General features: G+C 35.7%; 1 protein-coding gene across 6 annotated transcripts in view; it reads left to right on the top strand.

Annotated features, from left to right (window-relative positions):
• The window catches only part of LOC107316667 (uncharacterized), a 365,025-nt gene that overhangs the window by 38,057 nt on the left and 310,803 nt on the right, over positions 1-16,165 (top strand). The window contains exon 1 of one of the 6 annotated variants that reach the window (XR_014948030.1): positions 1,475-1,561. The exons of the other annotated variants lie outside the window; for them this stretch is intronic. The gene's annotated coding sequence lies outside the window, so the exon portion shown is untranslated. Of the gene's footprint in view, positions 1-1,474; positions 1,562-16,165 lie in introns of those variants that run through there. 6 annotated transcript variants of the gene reach the window in all.

The raw sequence follows: 16,165 nt of genomic DNA, 5'->3' as shown, positions 1-16,165 counted from the left end.
GACTCATTAAACTGCAGACTTATAAAATGGCTGCAGTGCAGTAAGGAAGTGTTAGGGTTAAACTATTGCCATCCTTCTTTATTTTCTATTCCACTCCATTGCAACCAGAAATATGAAATAGACAGATGTTTGTAAAAGACTGGAAATAATCCAGGCTACAATGGTTGCTGTGGATAGAAAGTTTAAAACTTTTGGCTCAAGTCTGCAAGAATCTGGGAAAAAAAAGTAGGATTTGGGCTCAGTGACTGATGGACAAAACACGAACTAAACTGATGAACTGTAAAATAAATTTAGATTGAGATGTATGGTTGATACAACTCCATGAAAATAAGGAACTGGAGAGCTTGAGTTCTGTTATTTGTTGCTAAGGCTTATAATGGTGTTGAGAGATAAGTAATTTATCACTCATTTAACATTATGTGGTGTGATTTTTTTCTATACTGATATTGGTCAGTTGAACAATATAAACATAGTATAAGTGTAATGGGCAAGCCTTAGCATTAAGGGGTAGAATATGAGTCAAGAGTTCAAGTTTCAAAAATCGTATTTTAAAGATTGGTGCTATGGTCCAGTATTTCAGCTTGAGTAAGTGTTTGTGATCGTCAGAATGAGAATTAAAAATATGAGCTTGGAACATAGCTCACCCTCTCTTGCCAGTGTAAGGATAAGCATATTTCTTTCTTTCACCTCCCCAGTGCCACTGATTTTTTTTTTTTTTTTTTATTTTTTTGGCCAAATGCATGGAAAATATACCTTATAAATACAGGAGTGTCTTTGTAACAGTTGACCTACTCAGCAATCTTTATTAACCAGAACTATTTCTCAACTATCAGCTATGTTGTGATGTTGAGTTCCATGAAAACTTCAGCAATGATATTAGAAGTGTTATTACCTAACTGAGCTAACCTCTGAATCTCTAAAAGCCGTCTTTAGCAAGATATTAATAGCTTCCTCAGCCTTGCTAGTACTGTATACTTGTCTGGGTCAGGAAAATGTGAAAACTTTGGACTTTGGCCAGAAAATGTTCCAACTGTTTTTGCTGAAGTGTTGGTGGAAAACTCCTTTTTATTGTAACTGAATCTTTGCTGCCCTGCAGCAAAATGTAATCTAGACTTTTTACATATAATATTCTAGAAATGAGAAAATACAAGCAGTAAGAACATATATTTATAGGGAACTTCTATATCTTGGCTCCTTGCTATTTATTCTTAACTGTTTTTCTCTCAGTAATGCATCATGTTAATATCTGCTTTCACATATCTGTAAAGTTTTAGGTCAATAGAAATGGAATCCAGAACTGTTTGTTTTTGTTCTGTGAAAATGCCTTAATTTTGTTTCAAACATTTATTCCATTATAGGAAATAAAGTGGCTGAAGCTGGTTAGTTATCCTGGAGGGTAACATCTTCTATGACTAGTAGGTATTTTTAGAAGAGACAGAATGTTCCTTCAATAGAGCTTGCAGAATTTTTTTCCAGAAGAATGGTGCCTTTTTGATGGAACAAAAACGTTCCACAGGAATGTTCATTCTGTCACAGCTATCAACAGAAAATGGACAGGGAGGTGAGCTTTTATTTTCTTGCCAGGTTTTGTACCAATGAAACAGCTTGTCAACAGCTGTGTGGCTTCTTTTTCTAGACGCTCTAGGCTTTCTCTCTAGGCTGGCAAGCTCTCAGACTCCTCAGTATCCCATATCAACCACTTGATGTGTAGTTAGCTTTTTCTCTGGCTGTTTGTATGGATCCAAGATTAGCCAAGATTTGCCTGAGCTTCTAAGTGTCTTGCTAACTGGCTTTCTTCTGTTCAGCTTTTCACATTCCATTTTCACAGACTGCCTAGTTCCTCATCTCCTTGACTGTTGAGATGTGGTTACTGTGGCTGGCATGTTGTCTATCTAGCTGGCTCCCTGGTGGCTAACCAGTAAGAACCCAGCTGGCTTGCTTTCCAGGCATAGCTTCCTAGCTGGTACTTAGTTTAGCTGCTGTGTGGGTACTCTGTAAGGTTTACAATCCCAGGCCACTGATTTTCTGTTCAGTCATCTTCTCTGGACGTTTTCTGGGTTTTCTTAGAAGATAATGTTGTGTTTTTGTTGTTGTTTTGGTTTTACTTTATATAATAATACGAACATTATTTAAATCAATGTACAGTTTTCTCACACAAATATTAAGACTGGCTACTGGTCTCCAATGAGTAGGAGAGGTATATAATGGAATTTATTTTAAAATGTCTTAGCCATAAATATACAATCTAGCAACTTAAATATATATGTATATATTACCTTGCTATGTTTGGCCTGTGAAGGGAGAGACAAAACTCTAATTTAGGAGTGTGTTGCAGCCCGTATGATATCACTGTTTCTCTCTTGTTGTTTATCACTGAGCTCCTTTCTGGTAGAGATGTTGTTCTTTGCCTCATTCCTGTTTTCTTGTATTTTGGTCACTCTTCTCAAAGCCACAGAGCTTGCTGTTGCTTTCTACCAGTTTCCCATCAGATTAAGTGGGGTTTTAATGATATATATCTATAAAATGTAGACACACAGTGGTATCCTGAATATTTTAAAATGTGTTCTAGAAGTGTAGCTATTTGGAAATGAACTCTTAAATGTAACTTTTTAGGAAAGGTGGGGATTATTAATAGGAAGTCTCTTCAGGAATCTCTTGCCTTGCATAGAACTAATAGAGCAAATTTTCACTTATTGTCTTCTTGATATATATGGTTTGTCAATTCAACGTGACAACTTAAAAAATTTCATAAACATTCCAAAGCCAGCGAAAAATCTGTGTGTCTGCAGGGCCATGAACAAATACTACTTACAAATATTACTTAGTTTCTAAACAGAAACTAGATGCTGTTTCAGAATGTTTTTAATATATATGCTAGGCATTTATCTCAACCTTCTGTTTGCTTTGGATATACCTGTCCTTGGTAATCATTTTTCTGCCTGTGCATGTTCCCCTGGTGCAGTGCTGTGTCTAGATGCTTGTGTACACAAATAAGTTGTTTTACTTCATTGAGGGGTATTTGAGCTCCTTAAAACTAGTCTGTTGGTTGTACAGTTGTTTTGAATCTTTATTTAAACAAGTTATCCTCCAGGAGTGACTGTTCTTTTTCAGTCCTTTCCATGGCAGGGAGTTGAAACTAGATGATCTTTAAGGTCCCTTTTAACCTAAGCCATTCTGTGATTCATGGCAATACTCACCCATAGCTTCAGGACCAAAACCAGACACTAATTCACATTCTCCGTTCTCTTCAAATACTTCAAGCTATTCAACGTGTTCCCCTTTGGCACATGTTAGAAGATGATAAAATTTGTTAAGAATCTCATATCCGTATTCGAAGCTTGGAGAACTATAGTGCACTCTTGGTATTTGAAAGCTATTTCCTGTATGCAGTCAGGCCAAAAGAAGGTATCTAGAGTGCATTGCAGATATTTAAAGTATCTCTTTGGCTAGGAAAAAATAAACAAGTCAAGCCAAAGCAACGTTTGTGTACCTTATAATTAATGTGAACGTTCATATGGTGTAACTTGAAACTCTGCACCTGGTCTTTGGCATTATGTAAGCTGGAAAAAGGTGACAACAAAGCTGTGAAAATGGTTAGAAGCAATCTGTAAAACCAAAATAATTAGATCTGCTTTGGATCTGAAAAACAAAGAGTAGTTTTTCTGAGTAATTCTGTGAACTGTGAGGATTACAGTAAGTTTTATATTCTAGGAAATATTTGGGAGTGATATGCTTTTGTATGTACAATATTGGAAGAGAGAAGAGGATATTATTTTCAGATGTTGACAAAAAAATGGTTCCTGCTTCTAGGAGGAAGTCACCCAGGAGAAGAAATGTTATGATTTTATCAAACAAAGATGGTTTTTGTCTCTGGAATTGAGAGTTTTCCCAGCTGACTGGTCCTTCCTAATTTAGCTGGTCATATTTATCATTATGCAAATATCCACTATTTGTGAGGTTTATTAGTCATTAATAAACCATCAGATTTTTATGGTATTAGGCAAATAGTTTTGCATACTACACATAGGAGGGAAGAGGCAAATTCTGAAAAAAAAAAAAGCTTTGTCTAATTAATGTACAACAATTAGTCTGGCTAATAACACTACCAACAGTTTGTCCAGATAGTCTACACTTCGCCTCCCTATGGTTTAGAGCTCAGTTTCCATATTCATGCTGCCTCTAGGACTGACCTTAATGATCTGAAAAAGCTATATCTTCACTACTACAGCCTTGTCCATGGCTATCTATAAAATTAAATAAGGTGTCAGGCACTGTAGAAGGACTTATAAATACGCTAGTGTGAAAAAGAATTTCAGAAAAGCTGGATACGGATTTAGTAACACTATTCTAGTTGAGGACGCATTATCCTAGACTTTATGTCCAGTGCAAAAGTCAAACCTATCCTTTAGTTTTTCTACCTCACAATTTTTCCTCTGAGCCCTTTGGGACATATTATATTGCATAGTACATGAGATTTGCTCCTAGAATTCTAGAACTGGTTGCAGTAGGTTTATGTAACAGTCTGAATGTGTGCCAGTGTTAGTGTTTTAGCATAAAAGTTTCTTCCTTTCCACACCCTTTAAACATCCTTAAGTTATTTCCAAGAAAAGAAGCAAGTGTAAAGATTGTACACTATGTTTGGCATTTCTGATAAAGAAGGTATGATTTATGAAACTTTTGCACAACACTCACATTCTCAATTCGTAGAATTTAATCCCCTTTTTTACTTTGCACAATTTCCTTCTGTCTCGTCTAGAAAGTTCATGAAGGCAGATGATATTGGCTTATGCAGCTAACATAGTATTATATCATGACAAACATACAGCACATTTATTTTTCCTGAAAGTTCCTAGAGCAGTTACTATGGAAATAACTGGCTTGTGTTCAGCCTATAGATAAACACATAGGTGCAGAGGAGGAACAGTAACTACCTCTAGGGAAAGGCAGCATATTCAGTTTGTTCAGAGAATACCAAGGTTTTCTTCTTATTAATAGATCCCAGAATCAGCAAGAGGTCAGGGCTGAAGTTGCCCCATTTTGCATTTAGAGAAATTAATTAGGGTGACAAGGCACGTATGACGTTGCCTTTCACTAAGTTCTAGGTGAAAGACAGAAAGTAGAACTTATTCTTAAGAGCCGTGAGTGAACTTCAGAGTCTAACTCTCAGATTTTACTGTGTGTAAACTACTCCAATAGGGTTTTACAACTACTTTTCTCAGTGTTAACTTCAGTGTTTAATTAATCCAGCTAAGTACATACGAAGCTCTTAGCCACTCCAAAGAAAGGTCAGTTCCTATATGTTTGTTAGCATTCACGCTTACTTAATTTTAGACCAAAAACTTCAATGATTTATTTACCTTTTGCATTATAAATGATCTGTGTGGATTCACTCAGGATCTGAGGCAGTTTCCAAAAGTGGACATATTCTTTGTTGTTAAGAGACTGTATAGTGAATGAAGCCATTTGTGTGATGGATGCACTGCATGAAGTAAAATCGTCTCATTAACCTTAACCACAACACCATTAAACTGGTCAAAAACCGGGACTGTGCAACATTTCAGCACACAATTAATTTATTTACTAATGTAATTTTTTTAAACTAGGAACTGCATCTCTCTGAGCTGTAACCTTTTACTGAAGGTACTGTGTTGGCCTAGGGAACAGTTACACAGTTGCATCTTGTAACTTCTGGCTTACTTACATAGTGCCTGAAAGAGTAACAGCAAAATTATTCTTGCTGAGTGCATGATACAAATTTTAATACATTTTTCTCCCTGCACCTGTATGATAAAAAACACAGTGTCTGCACCTAAAAATAAATCCATTAGACTGATTTTAAGCAATCTGAAATCCTGTGTCGTTATTTGCTTGGCTCTGGATGGTCTCTGTCATTCTCTCCTTTGCTGCATGCCAAGAATCCAGTCTTTTTCACCCTGACACATTGCCAAATTCTTGTTACTTTTCACCTATATTACTGAAGCAACACTTGTTTTCACTTCTATTCTGGATTGCAAATGCCCGCCAATTTATTTTGCCAACTCACTTGTTTTATCAGTTTGAATGCCTCCAGATCTAGGACACCATGTCAACTTTTAGCCTTTCTCAGAATTGTTAATTTTACATGAAAGCATTACAGGATTTGGTGTGCTTCAATGTCCTTTTACTCATTTGTGTGGAGAGAGAGAGGCTGATTTTCAGGTGCCTGCATATCATTAGAAAGCTAATGTTTGGCTTGGACACATAGCTCAGAAGTAGGAATAATATGGTATCCAAATATATCACTTGGTTTTAACTGTGATTCATATTCATACTGGCTTAAGAAAACATTTTAAATAGTTGCTGGGTTTTTCTGTACTTTTTGGAATACAATAATACCAAAGTTTTAGCAAAGTGAAATGCAGGTAGCGTGGCTTCAGATGTTGTTTTGGAACATTCTCTTGCTACATTTTGTAAGGAAATAATACTTTTAATTATTTTTTCTTGTATGTTTCTTACTTACTGGGCATAGTCAGGAAGTGATGCTGAATGTGTCCAGACCACTTGAACTGGGTGTTGTTGGTGGACAGTGGCTGATTTGAGCATAGCATTTACTGAGAGACTGTAGAACTCTACAGGAGTTTTAATGAATATCAGTGTAAAGATTCTGGGAAGTAGTGGGACAGTAAGTAGGCCTTGACATAATTGAGCTTTGTGGTTTATTCTGTCAATAATATGCATACTGAAGAGAAGTCATTAGTCCACAGATTGAAGTCTCCTGCACTGTTTCATGGCACATGCAACTCCACATTCTTTATTGCTACCACATTCTGATAAAATAGATGACATTTTCCTTCATGTGTTCTTTTCAGTGGAAGAATATTTTTTTAAGTGTTTTTTTTTTTAAAAACACTTTTGATTACAATAATATGTTCAAATGTTTCAGTGGCAGTGCTATAATAAATATAATATTTAATATTTATTAAATATTATATATATATATATAATAATATAATAAATACTTACGGTTTTTTATACATTACAAATATAACAACAAAAAAACTTCTAGCTATATTAGATGCTGCTCCTTTAATTTATTGCTTTGTTACTACTTCTGGTTGTTCAAACTTCTGCATTTCGTTATCTTTTCATATAAAGTCCTTAGAGCTTATAATTAGTAAACCCAGCTTACAATTGTAACACATCTCATCTTCACTTGTGTTTCCTGGGTTGTTTACAACTAAATACAGGAATCAGCAAACTTACCAAGCTAGCTACTTGACCTAGCTCTGGTCAAAACACCAAAGTTTGCCTGCAAATGTACTCTGAAATCAAAACGACTTATTATCAGGCTTCCTTTGCTTTTGATCCTGTTGTAGGATGATGTGTTTTCCTAATGATGCAGAATCTCTCATTAAGTTCAGGAAACAGGATATAAGAATAAGTCAATTGACTCAATTTATGGGCATCATAAAGCAGACCCTATTACTTTCAGCAATCAAGGCAAGACAAGGTGAAACACAAAGCTGTAAAGTTGTTATGACAAATACTTTAGTATTTACCTGCAAACACAGAGTTAAATGCAGTGTTTTTGTAGTGGAATTTGAGGAATTATAATCTGAAAATATTAGTCAAACTCTATTGTTTAATCTGTCATCTAAGAATATTTCAGAGTTCACTCAAAGCCAGAAATATCTACTCTTAAATCATGATGAACTAGATGTTTTTGAACCATTTCCTAATGTCTGCTCTATGTCTCCTTTTGGCCTTTCTGAGTCGGTGTTAACAGCTGGGGCAATTTTTTTTCTTACTTGTAATATAATTAAAAACAAATTTAGCAGCAGAATAGAAGTTTTGTCAGTTGGAGACCTGTTAGTCTTTAGGAAGGTGATTGGCGATGCACACAGCTGTTTTTGACTATTATAAAGTTAGAACAGGGAAACAGGAAAGAAACCGAATTTACCAAATATGGTTTCCTTAGTATGTCAGTGACAACAAATCATTGGAGCAGCCAAAGTTCTTCATGCAGCATGCACGAATCAAGCTCTTTTACCCATATTGCATGACAGAAATGACAGATGAAATTTAATGTCATCTTCCCAGAAAAAGCAATGCTTCCAAATTTCATGGAACATGCAAGCAGGTAAAGAAAACATTGGCAATTGGGATTTAGGCTGTATTTTTTTTGCCATGGCAAGGAGAGAAATACTTTTATTTTCAAGTACAATATAGCCCAAAACTGACATAGAGAGATGTTGCTTAGATATGCAATTGAAAGTTGCTTTGAACTTTATCTAATTATATCTAATGAAGTACAAAATTATGAAAAGATGTCTTGAGCTTGGGCTTTAATTAGGCCTGTTACGGAACAAATATTGCCAAAGGGGTAAAACAAAATGGGGCAATAATGAAGGAAAGGTGTGAAGCAAGTGGTCAGCAATCAGTACCATTCCCTAGGACTGAACTATGGGGCTTGGGAACAAAGCTATAGTGAGGTGTTCTGTCTCATGTGTTGTTGTTTTGGGGATTATTTAATGCATGGCTTTGAGCACATACAACAGTTTCTGTAGGGAAATATAATTTCATCTGGATGGCTGTATCAAATTACATTCACACAATAATACTTAGGTTATTTTTGAATATATTTGGGATCTCTTCTGTAGTTCAGTAGGGGAAGCAGATATTCTTAGGAAAATGATGCGACTCTTACATACCATTTTTATGTCTGTTTGTAAAGTGCTCTTGCATTTTAAGGAACTGTAAGTGCTAAGCAAAGGCATCATGAATATTACATAAATCTGTGTTCATTAACATTAAAAATTCAGAAACAAATTAGTTCCATTGCCAGAATTTCTTTTTTCTTCACACACTCAACAGGCAAGATTAAAGTAAAATACAAGTGACGCAGTTCCGGTGCCAAGAAAGTCACTGGGTTTCAAGGCAAGGGGCAAAGGAAGAGGAGTCAACATTGTAAATGTTTTCCCTATTCGCTTCATAAAACTGCTGGAATAAAATTGTGTTGTAAACCCATTAACGATGTCTCAGTTTGCTTTTCTCCCTTGATATCACTGCCTACAACTCTAAGAATCTATGGTGAAATTTTCTTACTAAACTGGCCAAAATAAAATATAACAGCAGGGACGGTGCAGCTGCTGTGTAAAGTAAATGCAATAATGATATTGATGATCTTACTAACTTACTTAGCGAACCAGAATTTACCTTGGGAATAGGGATTACTTTGTTGTCCATCTACATTATTTAATTCATCAGCTAGATGTTGCTCTGGGCAACTGCAATGCTACTTGCCTTTCCAAGTTTTAGCTTGTTTTTTGGCCAGAATGATTTGCAATTTTTGGCTTTCTTCGTGTACTTCAATGAACAGCAAGAAAAAAGGAATGTGAAACAACCCTTACAACATCTCAAGAACCAGAAAACCTTATAATTCAGTGTCCTAAATATCTGGGAGGAGCACAGCCACTTGATTGGGCTGATATTTAATTTTTAACTTTACAGGTCAAACTGCTTCCAGGGGCTGTAGTTACAGAACCTGATTTTGAAAGGGCATGTATGCTGTTACATTTAGTGCCTCGTTAAAAATCAGACTATTGATGCTGCTATTAGAGAACTTGAAAGATTTTTGAATGTTGCTTATGATCAAAGTTTGGGAGAAGGAAGAAAAATGAATGTTTTTCTCCTTGTCCGTATGTTTCTAACAGTCTGGTTTTTTGCTATTTTTAAATGTATGTAGGTCCTATTCCTCTATTTCATGGACTTTCCCTCTCATTTCAAACCTTGAAATGTATTTTCTCTCCTGTTATTTGTTACTTAACATACTTATTTACAAACACAGAATAATATTGAATAGCTTATGAACATGCATGCTTTTAGTGCTTTACCCTCTCATCCACATCTGAAAAAGAATAAAGAAAGGGCTTTCTTTTAGGATTCAATATTTTGTTGTGCCTGCAAATACGTGAAATTTCCTGTATCTTATATATATATATATACACATATATATAGAGAGGGTCTTTTTTAGAGTTAGTTGTTTTGCCATCATGTTTCATTGCAACTTTTACATTTTGGGAACAGTATAGGACCTCTTTGGCTTTTCCCCAGTACAGAGAGGTTAGAATCAAAGCTAAAGTCTTAATTAAAACAACAACAACAAAACAACAGAAAACACAGCCTCCTAAACATTGTGGAGAAGTTTTAATCAATTTTAGTAAACTTAGGATTACCTCTTGAGTTGGACTAACAGAGTAGACAAAATTAAATCCTACTTCAGTACAGGCTTTACAGGGAGGAACAGAATGAATGCTGGGATTTGAGGAGATGATTGTGAAACTGGAAGTTTAGATGTGGATCTGAAAGTGTGGTACTGGTCAGTAGATCTGCTAAGGAGAATTTGAAAAGGTTGTTCATGAGGATGGAGCCAGCCCTGGAGAACTTGGGATCTGAGAAATGTTAGCATTCAGTTTATGAAAGCCTAAGAAATTACCTCCACAATGTGAAGGTAAGATTTAGGGGAGAGCTTTGGTAAGAGAAAGAAGTTCAGGTAGGGGAAAGAAATTGAATATACTCAGTTGGTTTCTGGGTATCCAACTTTGTTGTAGGCTGGGCACCTACATGGTTCTGTTTGCCCCTTTTAGTGTTTCTGGGGACCTTTTTGCCTTCCAAGCAGAACTTCCTACTTGACCTTTTGAATATTCTGGAAAGGGAAAGATGAGAGGGAGTAGGCTCTCCAGCCTAGGTCCTTGTCTCTTTAGACACAAAGAAGGTAAGCAGTATGTCATTGTACACTGCTATCTGCTTTGTTTCTTGAGTCTTTTGGTCAAATGAGAGCAACATACAAAAGTGCTTCTAAAGGAAAGTGTAGTTGTCGTTTAAGCTAACTATTGGTCACTTGTATTTTGAAAATAAAATAACCAGGGTAGAGAGCTGAAAATGTATGTACTAAATGTTGACTTTCTTTTTAAAGTTGTATAATAGAAAAAATATATAGTCACTTTGTGAATTATCAAACAGAGATGCAAGCAGTGGCAGTGGGAGTTGAATGGTTGCTGAGTAGCCAGCATTTATATTTCAAAAACTCAGTGCACCTCTGAAAAAGTTCACTGCACATTTATGTGTCACTGTATGTTTTTCTGGCCCTGCTGTGCATGCACAATTGTTTGTTCAAATTGAAAATAGTGTGAACCTGACCAGTACTACTTAACAGTGTGGACTCTTCTTCCAGCATCTGCTTTCCTTCGTACTGTAGCAAAAGAACAGCTAAACATTCAGTGGCCTAATTTCTTTTTATAAATCTGAGGCATTCACATGTTTATCAGATCCTTACAGACTTGCTGTTTTTACTTAAGCAAAATCACGACAGACTTTGAAATCAGCTTTGTCTAGCTAATGAGTATTGACTTGAGAATTTGGCCCCAAATTTCTTTTATAGATAGATCGTCTGGAGCTCTTGCATAGGCAAGCTGACTACCTATGTTTCCAGTATTTTGAGTGACTGCTAGCATAAGAAGCATCACAGAAGTGAGTGACCTTTCTCACAATTCTTCAGTTTCAAATTGGAATTGGGAATTGAAAATAGAAGTTCATTTAAAATGCAATTTTTTTTGGAAGTGAAGTTCAATAACTTTATACTCAGTGACACACAGAAATAGATAGCAGCACTATCAGCCTCCAGTGGGAGCAGGAGTGGCAAAGAACACAAAACAATGGGACTGGACCTAGGAGGAACTACATCTGCAAAACATTATACAACATGTAGGCAGCTACACAGGTGTTGTAAAACTGCTGGTGTTGAGGGACTATTTGATTAGCTAATTACCCTTATAAAGGGACAGCTTAATCTGTGTGAAACTCCCCAAGCTGAAAACTCATTTTGTCATTCTATTTTCAAATTTTCTCTCAACAAACTGAACTTAAAAATAATTGGAAATTTAGAAGAAAAGAAAGAAAAGAAGGATCTAATTTGTCCATAAAAAAAATCAACTTTTAAAATTCCTCCCTGGTGGTCTGGTATTATTAAATATTCTCCCTCATTTTTTTTATCTTGGTTTATTGGAGAGAGAAAAACAATTATCTGTAAACGTAATTTTTAATGCATGGTAATAAAAATAAATGGTACAGCTCTGCTGCTGCTCACCTAAATCTTCTTCCCTGGTGGTCTAGTGGTATTAAATAATCTGTTCCACATGTATTCATCATTTGCTGACAGGAAAAGGAAAACTTTTTACTTGTTACTGTCCACAAACAAACACAATGTTAGTCAGGTGGGAAAGACTTCTCTGAGGGGCTTTCAAGAAACAAAAGAAACCTTTTACTTTCCCAGCTGCAAAATTTTTATCTCTTAATTTACATGACAATTATTGTGAAACTAGAAGGGCAGGAATTATTTCCCAGATAACCTTTGTGTGTACAACTATTTTGGCCAGAAAATATTTGTTATGGTCTTCCTCCTTTCTCTAACAAGTACGCTAAAGTGTTTGCCACAAATTATCTCAGTCCTGATGAGTCATTCCTTTGCTTTAGGACAATCGCTGTCTTTTACATATATATGTAACACTTTCTAATGTAAATCTCATAGGGCCATATGAAATTAGATTAGCAAATATTATCCTTCCTATTGCCAAGACTGATAAACCAATCAGAGATGATGCACAGTATGGGTTTCCCTGTAGTTGTGTGGCAATTCCACGGCAAGAGAGCAAAACAACCTGTCTCCTTTTCCTCCTCCCACATGTCTTACAGTCAACTGGTACCTCCTATTTCAAAATGATGAAGTTTTTATTTTTCAAATGGCCTTACAGAAAATAATCTTCTGGTAATGGAAGTGGAGTCCTCGTTAATTCTTGTTAATCTTTTTAGACATTTGTGCAGTTTCCAAAAGTAGCAGAACATATTTCCTCTTGACTAGTTTTTAACAGTGTGATGTCATGGCTTGTGTACCTCCCTCTCAGAAAAGACAGACAAAAAAAACACTGATTTATTGGACAGAGTATTATATGTATTAATAGTGAATTTGTAAAATCCAAATCCACACTTGTATAATTTTGGTTTTGTTTTTCAGTAATATATTTTAGAGATTTATCAGTGTTAACTGATGAATTCTTTTAACATTATAAAACAATATATATGATTTACTTATTAAATACAAGCTGATATTATTAACATATAAATCTCAAGTATACTGGATGTAAACTTCATATGGTACACTGGGGATGTTGACAGAAACTGCTTCATTTCCTTTGGGTTGTTTTTCTTTGATACGGTTTGGACATTGAAAACAGCAGTGGGCAGAAAGCACATGCTGGATCATTTTTACAAAGGCTGGTGCAGAGTCTTTTTTTTTTTTTTTAAGCTTGTAAATAACAAGAGCATAATAGACTGCCACAAGATGTAATTTTAATCTCATTATGCTGTGAAGGCTTGATAACACAAGGGAGGTAAACCACAGGAGAGGAATAGATTTCTTATCACACTGATGTTAAAAGTAAAAAATCATTTCAAACAGTTCACAGCCCATTCTTGGGAAGCACAAATATTTTTGCTTTAAAATAGGAAGATACATATATTTGTTTTTAAACATGAATTGCTTTCATCTCAGAGGTATAAAATAATTAACTTAAGCTCTGATAAAATCTGTAGTTTGTAATTGAAAACATGTGCATTGTGGGACTGGTGGAATGTTTCCAGCCGAGCTGTGTGTGGTAGAAAGGAATCTCTACAGAGCTCAAAGCATTCCTGGTTTTATGGTAAATGTCTCTCTCTCCTCACTGAATTCTTATTAATCAGTTTTATTTACATGGCATTGTAGTGATCTATTGAAGAGGAAAATGCTTTAAAAACATTTTGAAAGAGCTGTAAGAGTCCTTGAGGGAGTAGGCTTTAATTTTGCACCAAGCTCCAAACATTTTCTGTATCTTTGTATACGTTTATTTTCTACTGATGCTGATGGATTGACTTTTTGGAAACTCCCTTATGGTAAAGTCGTAATGAACTGTGTGCAAACAATAAGGATACTTTTTATTAGAACATAATATTTATTCACATTAACTACTGTCAAAATATTATAAAAACAAAGTTTTCATGTAGCACAGAGAGATTGTAATGCAAACGATAGGGCTATCTTTGGGGCAAATGTCACATGATTAAGAGTAGTGATGGAAGTGGAAAGCAATCTCAACCCTTTAGTTGCATATCAAACAGCTGGTTTTTTAAATATATTTTTCCCAGAGTATTATTGTTATTGAATATTTTATTTGAAAATGAACTGATAGCTTCTAGAGATTGCCAAGTTATCAGAGAGGGCATCTATTGTCAGTTTCAGAAAATGCCTCACTGAAGAAATTTCATTTATATCCTAATCTGATTATCTTTAGTAGCATAAGGTTGATTCAGTTTTGGTCCCTGCAGCATTCCTATGAAGAATATCTCTGAGCAGTTACAAAGCAAAAAGTTCAGTCTGGGTTACAAAACCTAGCAAGGATGTATATGAAGATGTGGCAGCTTGCCTATAAGTTGCTGTGGGAATGTTGCTGTCACTATTCTTATTAGATAGCTCAAAGCAAGCTCAGATATGTCTGTGTAAGTTGTAGTTCAACTTCTGGACTGAAATACAGGTATAAGTTCTGATTTGTTTCTAAAACATTATATATGAAGGCTGCTCTGAAAATAATGCCTCCTATTTTATTATGTTGGCCCATGATGTCTAAGGCAGATGTGGGTGGTGTGACAGTAGAGGTTGAACCTTTCCACCAATGTCCCTTTACAGTTGTTTCCCTGTGACAGATGGCAGCAGAGGGGCAGTCTGACAGAATGGCATCTGATGTGGAAGTGCATAAGGTAAGAAGATGTGTCACTGAATTTTTACATGAAGGAAACACTGCACCTGCTGACATTCACTGGTGCTCGCTCACCATTTATGGAGATCAAACAGTGGATATGAGCATATGAGTGGATATGATTTTTCCAAGCATGGCATGCAGGTTCTTTTTTTTTTTGGCTAATGGTAGTGACTGTGTTGGAAAAAGTAGTGTTTTGTAGCTGAGAATCTGCTCTACCAAACTGTGTTATTGTGCTCTTTGTATTTGCTTTAGTTTCCATGGAAATAAATGGAAGGCATTACTTGGAGTAACCTCTATAGCAAGTGTGCTAAGGTGTGTAGTTTATGAAAGACTGATTGTGTGAATGAATATTGGAAAAATATTAATATACAATGATGAACAGGCATTGCAGGTGCTTAATTAACCACAGTGTTTTTTAAGTGCTGTAATAAAAACAAAAATTCCATAGCACAGATTTTCTCTAGAAAGATTTCTGGTGGGGTGGTGACTCTACTGTGTAGATGAATGAATGAAGAAACCATAAGTAAGGTTACTGTTTTCTCAGAGATCTGCCATAACTTGAGGGGAGTAAAACATTTTGGTAATGAACTGTGTGTTACAGCAAAGGCATGCAGTGCTTTATTCTCTTTTTCTGAGGATCTAAGATCCTTCTGGACAACTTCACATAATCCTTTCTTCTGAAGGAAAAGTTATCTTTAGCTCCTCTTTCAGAATAGCCACGGCTAACACAGCAGGAACACGCCTGGAAGGGCTGCCTGCCTCAGGGTGTTGAGCAAGAGGGCCTCAAGTGCTTGGATGCTTAAAACCTCTTTTGCTATTGTCTGACAAACCTCTTCAAGCTTCTGCAAATGAGAATTGAAATCACTCAAGTCACAGTAGACTTCTCTGTAAGACATTCTGATTGCTCAGTTCTAAGAACTGAAATCACTCTTCCATTGTAATAATTTTCAGTATTGGAAGAACATTGTAAACAACTTCATGTTTTGAAAGAACTTTGGATATTTTTGTTAGGTTTTTGCTTTTCTTTTTTTTAACCTAAATCAAAATCAGCCTGAGGTAAAAAATTATCATAGAGCATTCACTCTGAAACCACTGAGAAAAGCTGTAAGAGCTCACTGTTAAACTTCAGGTTTGACAGAAATCCCTCATTTCAGGTAAATTGACAGAGGCTTTGTAGAATAACAAAGCTAATGAATTCATGACTACAACTGTGAATTAACCAGGTCCTGAGTCCATGCAGCTCCATCCACCACATGTATTTGAAATGTTACATTTCTGTCAAAGTCAAAATACATTTTTTTTAACTACAAATAAATAAGCATCACAACTCTCACCATGTT

This window comes from Coturnix japonica, chromosome 7, assembly GCF_054131305.1.
Source record: "Coturnix japonica strain WE chromosome 7, WE-NBRP24, whole genome shotgun sequence".
Lineage (NCBI taxonomy): Eukaryota > Metazoa > Chordata > Aves > Galliformes > Phasianidae > Coturnix > Coturnix japonica.
This window is presented reverse-complemented; position numbering and strand designations above follow the sequence as displayed.